Below are 9,758 nucleotides of genomic sequence, written 5' to 3'. Positions count from 1 at the left end.
GCGTGAGTCAGTCGACAGCGAACGTTATCCAGAGGGCTTGACAAGAGGGGTAATCCAGAAACACGAGCAATAGTCCAGGCGAGGTACAAACAGAGTCCGAACAGCGAGACAAGGGTTAAGCCAAGAAACACAGGCAAGAATCAGAATATGAGAAAACGGGCAAGGCAAGGCAAGACTATGACTAGACTATGAAAACTAGAAACTGGCTCCGTAGAGTAGCTATCGCTAGGAGAGTGAAACGCTTTACAATACTCGGCGATTAGAGAAGGATTTGAGTGGTTGTTATATAGTGTGTGTAATTGGCTGCAGGTGAGTCCAATCAGTGCAATAGAGCATGGGAAATGTAGTCCAGGGTGACGTGCAACAGTTTGTGTGGTGTGAGAGTCAATGTAATCAGAAGGCGACCTCTGGTGACGAGCAGACGGAAGACCACGGACCGGATTCGTGACACGTAATAATAATACAATAGGTACCCCATAGTTTCAAAATACTTACAGTATAAATGATTTGTAATTTTACAGGTTGTTACTCGTTTATTCCCCAAATGCCGCATATTATTCCCTTTATACCTACACAGAGGTACTGAATAGGTACACTATAATTACAAAAAAGTTACGCTGAAACTTCAGTTTACTTTCGCAGTTCTTTGCAGGTTGCATATCTGGTTGTTACCCCCTTATTACCCAAACGTATACACATGCACATTGTTCCCTTATACCTACACGTACGTTCTTTATAGGTACACTATAATTACAGAAACGAACAATGTAAATTCAGTATACTTACGTAGTTCTTTGCGGGTTGTAATCTAAAGCGTTACCTTATAAATGGTTCAGTTGAGTGAAAGCAATAGACACAGCTGCAGTCCAAAGTTTATATACACCTAGCAGTATTTGCAAAATGTTAATAATTAAAGCAATAAGAGTGTAGAGGGGTAGAATCATAAAAAATGCAATTTCTGCTCTGATGAAGCAGTTTATTCTGCAAGGTGTATGTAAACTTTTGACTACATCTGCATCACCTAAGAGGTGAATTACCTCAATCATCAGGGCAACATCGTAGTTGAATGCTGGGAGATGTTCCTTCAGATTTCCTACAAACACCAGAATTCCTGACCACACCATCTTGAAAAAATCAGCATATGCTGTTTAGGAATGTTTTGAAGCATGGCTGCTGGTTTAAGCTGGTCCTGAGCTGGTCATGAGCTGGTTTAAGCTGGTCCTAAGCAACTAGCTCCTGCTCAGGACCAGCTTAGGACCAGTTTAAACCAGCTCATGACGAGCACATGGCCAGATTAAACCAGCTGATGACCAACTAAGGACCAGCTCAAACCAGCAGCCATGCTTCAAAAAATACCTAACCAGCATATGCTGGATTTTTCAACAGGGAGGTACCATTTTTTCTCATCTTGCCTTGCAAGCTATAATGTAATATAATATAATATAGCAAGTTATAATATCGATTATATAAGTACAAAATATTAATATTATATAATCGATATTATAACCACCAGTAATATTCAATATATCAGCCACCTCTAGAAATAATGTTTTTTTTTTTTCTGTTCTTTTTGCATTTGAAGAGTGTACATAAGCATTTGAAGAATGAGATGTTCTGTTACTGCTTGTTTTTGTAATATGTAATATTTTTGTACTTATCTGGAGTGAATGAATGAATAACTCCAGATAAGTACAAAAATATTACATATTACAAAAACAAGCAGTAACAGAACATCTCACTCTTCAAATGCAAAAAGAAGAGAAAAAAAACATTATTTCTAGAGGTGGCTGATATATTGAATATTACTGGTGGTTATAATATCGATTATATATATTAAATATTACAAGATCGGATCTTTGAATTTTGTTCAGTAATGTTAAATTGAATTTTTAATTTTTTAGTTAAAATAAAATATTGTATTTTCAGCAGCCAAATTTCTTGGTCCACGCATGCAATCACATTCCGATCTAAGTAATTATTATAATGCAGTCATAGATAAATTTTAGGACATGATTAATTCACCTCCCGAGTCCATATTGCAAGAACTGCCGCGTTATGGTGAAAGCTGCACGAATGGCAAGACTAAAGTAAGAATAAAGAAAGATAAAAATAAGAAGATAAAATTATATTCATTATATGCAGTACATTAAGTTTCATCTGTAATCATCCAAACGTGGCGCTCCATTGTTCTCATCTTTTTTGTTCCCTCACACGATTACAGAAACATGCCAGACAGTGCATTTTTCAAACTTTTTATTTATTATTGCTATAAAGAAAGTACAAAAATCAATGCCAGGGGTAAGTACAATTGAGAATACAATTACTGGTTTCAAAATCAGGAAAATACTATGAGAGTGACATAATGAGACAGTTTTAAGGGCTTTGGAATTGCTGGATGTAAGAAGAGTGTCCAGGTAGGATTTAAGGTCCTTACAGAAAAGAGGAAAGTAGGGTTTAGCACCTTGAAACTTACATTTGTGTAAAAAAGAATTTAGCAATTTTACAAAAGTATTTGTCCTTATCTTCTTTAGTAAAGTTATGACAAACAAATAAAACATCTTTATATAACAAAGACTTCACTACTGTGAAGAAAAGGCATGTACAAAAATACAGAAACCCTTCCAAAATAAATTAGTAAATGTACAATCCCAACAAAGATGAGACATAGATTCATCTTCAGTCCCACAAAAGGAGCATAAAGAATCAATATCTGGAAACATTTTTTTTCATATAAAGTTTAACAGGGTAAAAAAGATGAAGTAATTTATAAGAGACATCTTTTACCTTATTAGTTATTAAATATTTAGATGACAAAGTCCACACTTTCTTCCATGGAATGTTTTCGTATAGGCCATTCCAGTTAGACACAATGTATGGGAGAGAAGTTATCTCAGCCTGAAACAGTTCACTGTATCAAAAAGATGAATTGTTGACAAAGAAAACTGGGATCTAACAGAGCCCTTGAGAAGAGTTATGGACCCACAGGGAACGATGTCCATTACAATGGCGAACTCTCGAGGAGTGTACTCTGAATAAGAATATAAGTAACCAACAGAATTTATTAACTGAGAAATTAGAATAATATTATTACTGACCCAATTTGGGAAAAACAAAGATTTACTTTTATAAAGAATATCACCATTATTCCAAATAAAATAACTGTGAGGACTGAAATTGACCGGGCAGGGACACCGGCAAAGGATAAGTATCGCTTTTTATTTCTCCTCTTTCCTATTACTTGTTTCACTTCTGTTTCAGTTTTTTATAACCATTTCTTACTATGTGTCAGTAAGTTGTTGTTATTTTAGCATGTGTGTTTGGCTCAGTGTTGTTTTTTTAGGATTACTGATAAACTAATGTAGTTTGATTTGTATTAGTTATCTACTTTAGTTTTAGTTACAGTTGTAGTAATGTTGCCATTTTATTAGCTTTTTATTAAGTTTTACTTTTATTTAATTTGAGTTATTTCAGTACTTCAACATACAAATTGGAAATGAAATAATATATATATATTGAATGTATTTTTATATATGTACATATATATGTATATGTGTGTGGCTGTGGATAAATAAAGGTGACGACTTGACTTGTATGCATTTATCATTTTTATTTAATTTCTTTTATTTTCTTAAATGTGTATATATATAGTATTTATAGAGTTTTAGCTTTTAGTTTTAATTACTTTTTCTTATTTGTAAGTCGCTTTGGATAAAAGCGTCTGCTACATGACTAAAAGTAAAAGTAACTAAAAGTAAAATTATGTTTATAAATCAGATGCCAAGCCAAAAGCACTTGTTTATGAAAATTTTATAATTTAAGGGGCAATTTAGTGATATTGTAATTACATAATAAGAAAGGGAGACCTCCCACCTTAGAAAAAACAAGATTAGGAAGAATATTACAAAATTAATCAGAGTTTGTTAAATACTGCTTTAACCAATTTATCTTAAAAGTATAATTTAAAGAGGCAAAATCTAAAAAAGATTAAGCCACCACATTCATATTTATTTATAACAACAGATTTTCTGACATAATGTCTCCTATGTTTCCACAGAAAGTCAAATAATATTCTATCAATGTCTGCACATACAGGTTTATCTACATATAAAGAGAGAGAGCGGGGTAAGTCATTCTTGAAATACCCTCTGCTTTAGCAATGAAAGTTCGACCTCTTAGAGATAAATCTCTCTCTAACCATGAATTAAATTTCCTTTTAGCTTTTCCAATAACTGGATCAAAGTTTAATCTACATCTGAATTTATCGTACTTACATATAAATACAACAAGATAGGTCACCTGTGATTTAAATGGGATACTGTAAAGAGAAGGAGAAGAATAAGTTTTAATAGCTAACAGTTCAAATTTATCAAGATTTAGCTTTAAACCGGAAGCTTTAGAAAGAAATGTAATGTTTTCAATAGCAACTGGAATTTGCGATTTGTCTTCAAGAAACAAAGTAGTGTCATCGGCTAGCTAACTAATAAGTATATGTTTATTAGTGTCAGACTTGTGTTCCCGTTTTTTTGTTTTCCATCCCATGTGTTCCTTGTTTTCCCTCTTGTATCATTATCTTGTATCATCTCATTATGCAGAGAAGGCTCCAAATGGCCTCCTAGTCTGCCTGCTCCGCCATGGCTCCCCGAGCTCCCTGCTCTGCCATGGCCTCCTAGTTTGCCTGCTCCGCCATGGTGTCCTGAACTGCCGGATCCGCCATGAGTCCCAGAATGGTTACCGCCCTGGAGGCCTGCCGTCCCGAGTAGGCCTGTCCTAAGGAGCCTCCAGAGCGCCCACCTCCCCTCCTAATTGGATGTTGTGTGGTGCGCGGAGTAATGTCTTACGGGGGGAGTAATGTCAGACTTGTGTTCCCGTTTTGTTGTTTTCCATCCCATGTGTTCCTTATTTTCCCTCTTGTATCATTATGCCCTTATTTGGTCCTTCCTGTTTCCTGTTCCCATTATGTTTATTGATCCCAGGTGTTTCTCGTAATCCCCTCGTCATGTCGTGTATTTAAAGCGTTTCCTTTTCTGAGTTGGCTGTCCGGTATTGAATGTTGGTCCTGGTGCTACGTGTGTGTCTGCCTGCCCTGTATTACTCCGAAGTTGAAGATTAAAGACTGTGTTTTGAGTTACTCTAGTGTCTCCTCGTCTTCTCATTCCACCACAGTAGCCGTAGCGTGACAATTAGCAACAGTAATACCCTGCAGATGACTACTTGAAAGGAAGGAGGAAAGAAGTTGTGCAGCTATAAGAAATAAATAAGGTGAGACAGGGCAACCCTGACGAACACCTCTTGACAACTGAAATCTAGGAGAGGTACCCCATGTAAGATTGATAGAGAAGTTGTAGAGAGTTTCTCTACTCTACTCTATTGTAGAGAGTTCTTATAAATTTACAGAATGGATCACCAAATCCAAGCTTTTTGAGAGATAAAAAAAAAAAATTGTGATTGAGAGAGTCAAACATTTTGTAGAAATCTAAAAAAAAAAAGAATAAAACTGTCATCATTAACTAACTCAGAATAATCCAATAAATCTAAACCAAGTCGGATATTATTAGCTATGTGTCTTTTTGGCATGAATCCTGATTGAGTCTCGTCAATAACAGAGTTTAAAACACTCTTAAGTCTTTTAGCTAGAATCCAAGCTAATATTTTATAATCGTTGTTGAGCAGACAGATAGGCCGCCAATTATCTATCAGAGAAGTATCTTGGAGGCAGATTTTCTGACTGAATACTCTCCGAAAACATCTCTAGCAGGAATGGTGCGAATTCTTCCGCGAAGCATTTGTAAAATTCAGCCGTCAGGCCTTCCGTGCCGGGAGGCTTGTTATTTTTAAGGCCTTTAATACCGTCAATTATATCAGCAATATTTATAGTTTTATCACCGGAAAACTGCTCATCTCTAGATATTAGATTAACCTTCTTTAAGGGCTGAAAGAGAAGAGAAGCAGATTATTTGCAATAATTAGACTTACAGAGTTCTGAATAGAAGTTACTACAGAAAGAGGCAATTTCCTTAGGATTATCTGTCAAAGTACCATTAACTTGCAAAGAATCAATAGTAAGATTCCTAGAATTATGTTTTTCCATTCTAAAAAAAATATGCAGAGCTTTTTTCTCCTTGTTCTAACCATTTCCTCCTAGAACGAACATAGGAGCCTTCAGCTTTGTACTTGTAAATACTATCTAATTTAGATTGAAGCTCTGCAAGTTCTGTTAAATCAGTTTCTCTTAAGTTTTCCTGAATTTTGCTCTGAAGTGTTATGATCTTTGAAATTACCTTTTCCTCTTCGTACCTTCTCAGTTTTGCCAAATTGCTGCTGAAATGCCTAACACACAATCCTATTTCATATTTTAGTAACTCCCAGTTAAAACTAATCTTTTTGTCAGATGAAGCTTTGGCCCAATAGTATCGAATCCAATAAGTAATTCTTTTTTTTAATTCATCATGCTTAAGCAGAGAGGAATTCATTTTCCAATAAGAAGCTCTAAAATTAGTATTTGAGTGTCCTGTGGATAAAGGAGTATCAAGGAAAATAGTGTGGTGTTCTGTTAATGGTGAGGGATGAATACTAACTGAAACATTATAGTTAAAGGAGTGTGGTATAAGCCAATGATCTAAATGAGAAAGTCTTGATTTATTCTTGTTCTTGTTATGTGTAAGATTTAACATTTGGAAGCTTCTCCCTCCCTATATCAATTAAATCGAACTTCTCCATGAACATTTTCAATTTTGAATTAGGGGAAGCAGACTGTCTGGGAAGAAATCTATCAAGATTGTTATCAGGAGCGATATTACAATCTCCACCAATACAAATCAAAGCATCTGGAAGTGTATTAGACCATAACAAAAAATGTTCTCCTATCTCTTCAAATAACAAATCATTTTCTCGGGAGTATTATACCCATAAACTTTAATCAATAATATAAAAACATTATTAACACAAATTACCAATAAAAGAAAATGCCCCTTAGGATCAATATAGCTCGGTAAGACCGAACCAGCAAAATTATTTTTCATTATCATTACATCAGCAGAATGCTCGGAACCATGAGCCATCCAAACCTCATTGCCCCATTGGTTTTTACAAAAAGTAGTGTCATTGAGAACAGAATGAGACTCCTGAAGAAAAGAAAATCAGTTTTAAAAGATTTAGCATAAAGAAACAGTGCTTTGCGCTTTACATTATCACATAGCCCCCTGGCATTGAGAGAAACAATTGAAAAAAAAACAGAACAAAAGTAATAGAACAAAATTCGTAGAACTCTCTAAAGATGAAAGTGCATCAGCAGCTGATTAACAAAGTCAAATGAATCCCATCTTCGGCATAAATGCAATCACAGTCAGTCACTCAGTCCTTTCTTATACAATGTAAGAAGTTTCATCCACTTGATCAAACAGGTTTACCGTGCTAGGGTGGAAAAATTTCAGATCCATCGACGAAGGCACTCCAATTCATCCCATGATGAATTCATCCCCCTCCTTTCAAGCCTTTTCAACAGTGGGCCAAAGCAGCCGTCTTCTTTCCCGGTCAGGCGCAATGAGATCATCTGTGAAACGAAGTTGATTGGTACGAAGAAACTCCGACGCCCTCGCTGCATTCCACACTCCGTCCCTCGCCACTTGTGAAGAAAATTGAATAATGATGGGTCGAGGTCGTTAACTATTTTGGAGCTTCCTTCTAACGCGGTTAACCGTGTCGATTTTGTCTGCTAGGCTGCTTCCTCCCTCAGGGAACAGGGCTTCACAGATACGGATGGACTCCGCTCTCACATCCCCTTTTTGGATGGAGGTTTAGCTGGGCTATCTGGAAGCGGCGTTTTGGCCCCGGACAGAGTTTCCCCCGTAACGTTAGATGCATAACTATGAAAGTCCATCTAATCAGAATGCTGAGAAATATGTGACATATCTCTTCTTCTGTCAGTGGTCGACTTCATATTTAGAATCTCAGGGTAGGCAGAAAGGTAGATGTGGATAATTCTATGCAAAGGTAACCTGAAAGAATTCAGAGCTCAACAAAAGTCAAGTTAGCAGGACGCCATCTTGGACTTGCATTTTTCAAACTCTGCTGAAGTAGTGCTAATAGTACATGACATACTATTTTTGGCGCATGCGCATTAAAAAAGAGATACTTTGTGCTAGGGCTGTGCAATTAATCGCATGTGATTGTCATGTGCATCTCGTCAGTAAAGCCGGTTCCATGATTAGTAGTAAATCTCCATCACCTGCTTTCAGATGGAGCGGCATTTACTAAACAGAGCCGTAGTTTACTACCAATCACGGAACCGGCTTTACTGACGAGATGCACTTGACAATCGCATGCGATTAATTGCACAGCCCTACTTTGTGCATGGTTAAATGCATTATCGCGGGAAATGGGGGTGTTGGGGGTGCGGTGTTAAAAATAAATGAATGAACGATTTGTAAAAAAAATAAATAATAAAATGTATTTTTATTAATTTGTTTATTCATTAAAATTCATTGACAAAAGTAGCCTAAGCTGAATAAAATTGACTGTGAAAGTCGTTTCAACTTATTAAACTGACTTTAAAAAAATAATTTGTTGCCATGATTTTTTGATTATATTATTACCTGTAACATGTCTGTGCCTTAACCAAATTAAGAATTAATGACCATTTCTACAGACATAGCAAAGAGACAGCAGAGAAAGAGCGAGAGTGTTTAACTCAGCAACAAATCTCGCATTCTCACATCTGTAGCGCTTTTTTGATCTTTAACGTTAGGCCTTTCCTATTCTTGAAACAACAATAATGCTTAATGGTTGATTCAATATTACTCTTAATGGAAAAACACACACACAACATCAGCAATGCTACAATGACAAAGTGGCTTATTAAACAAAACTTTTGTGAACAGAACTAATAAGACTGATGTACCCGCGTTGTAACAAATAAATGAATGGTTTTTGAATTTTCCCCTTACTTAAACGAATGCTTGGCTCATTATTATTAATGGGGAAAAAACATAAGCTATACAATAAAATAGTACAATGACAAATTCACCTATATTAAACTTTGAACTTTTATTAACAAAATGAATAAGGATATGTTTTACCCGCGTACACACAGAAATGAAAGTTTTATCAACAAAAGTTGCGCTTTTGGATCCGCTATCATAGGCCGTTTCTCAAACGGAAGGCTGCATCCTCCTGAGGTTGCATTTGCAGGCTGCATACGTCATCAAGCCTGGATCATTTCAGTTAACCGAGCATTACATTCACGAGTCATAAGCATATACAACAATTTATGCTTAACTAAGAATAACTAATGATGACGGCCATAGTGTCAGTCTTCTCGCATCACTCTTGTCACATGAAGGCCCCCCCACTCAAAATACGTTCCCGCGGCTATGGTTAAATGTTATTCAAAGCTTTCCATTTCTGTTCAAGTTCAAGTTGTTCTAATTCATTGTGTAGTTAGACCAAAGACTATGGTAAGACTCATTCATGATTCATTCACCTATCTAAAAGTCAATAATTTTTTACAGTGCAGTGTAGCCTAGTCTAATTAAATTCAAATGTATTTTAATGCAAATTAATTTTGTTTAGATTTGTTATCTGTATTGTTAAAAGCGCTATATAAATAAAGGTGACTTGACTTGACTTGAATAATGGTCAAATTTATAACTGTCAATATTCTAAAATAAGATCTTCTTTATGACATATACACATGGGCGTTTTCACTGCATTCACCCCTCATCACACCACAGCTGTTTCCTCCAGCGAAAATGAAGCACATA

The sequence above is a fragment of the Sinocyclocheilus rhinocerous genome, unplaced genomic scaffold (assembly GCF_001515625.1).
Source record: "Sinocyclocheilus rhinocerous isolate Xijiao unplaced genomic scaffold, SAMN03320098_v1.1 scaffold1987, whole genome shotgun sequence".
NCBI classification, from domain to species: Eukaryota; Metazoa; Chordata; class Actinopteri; order Cypriniformes; family Cyprinidae; genus Sinocyclocheilus; species Sinocyclocheilus rhinocerous.
This window is presented reverse-complemented; position numbering follows the sequence as displayed.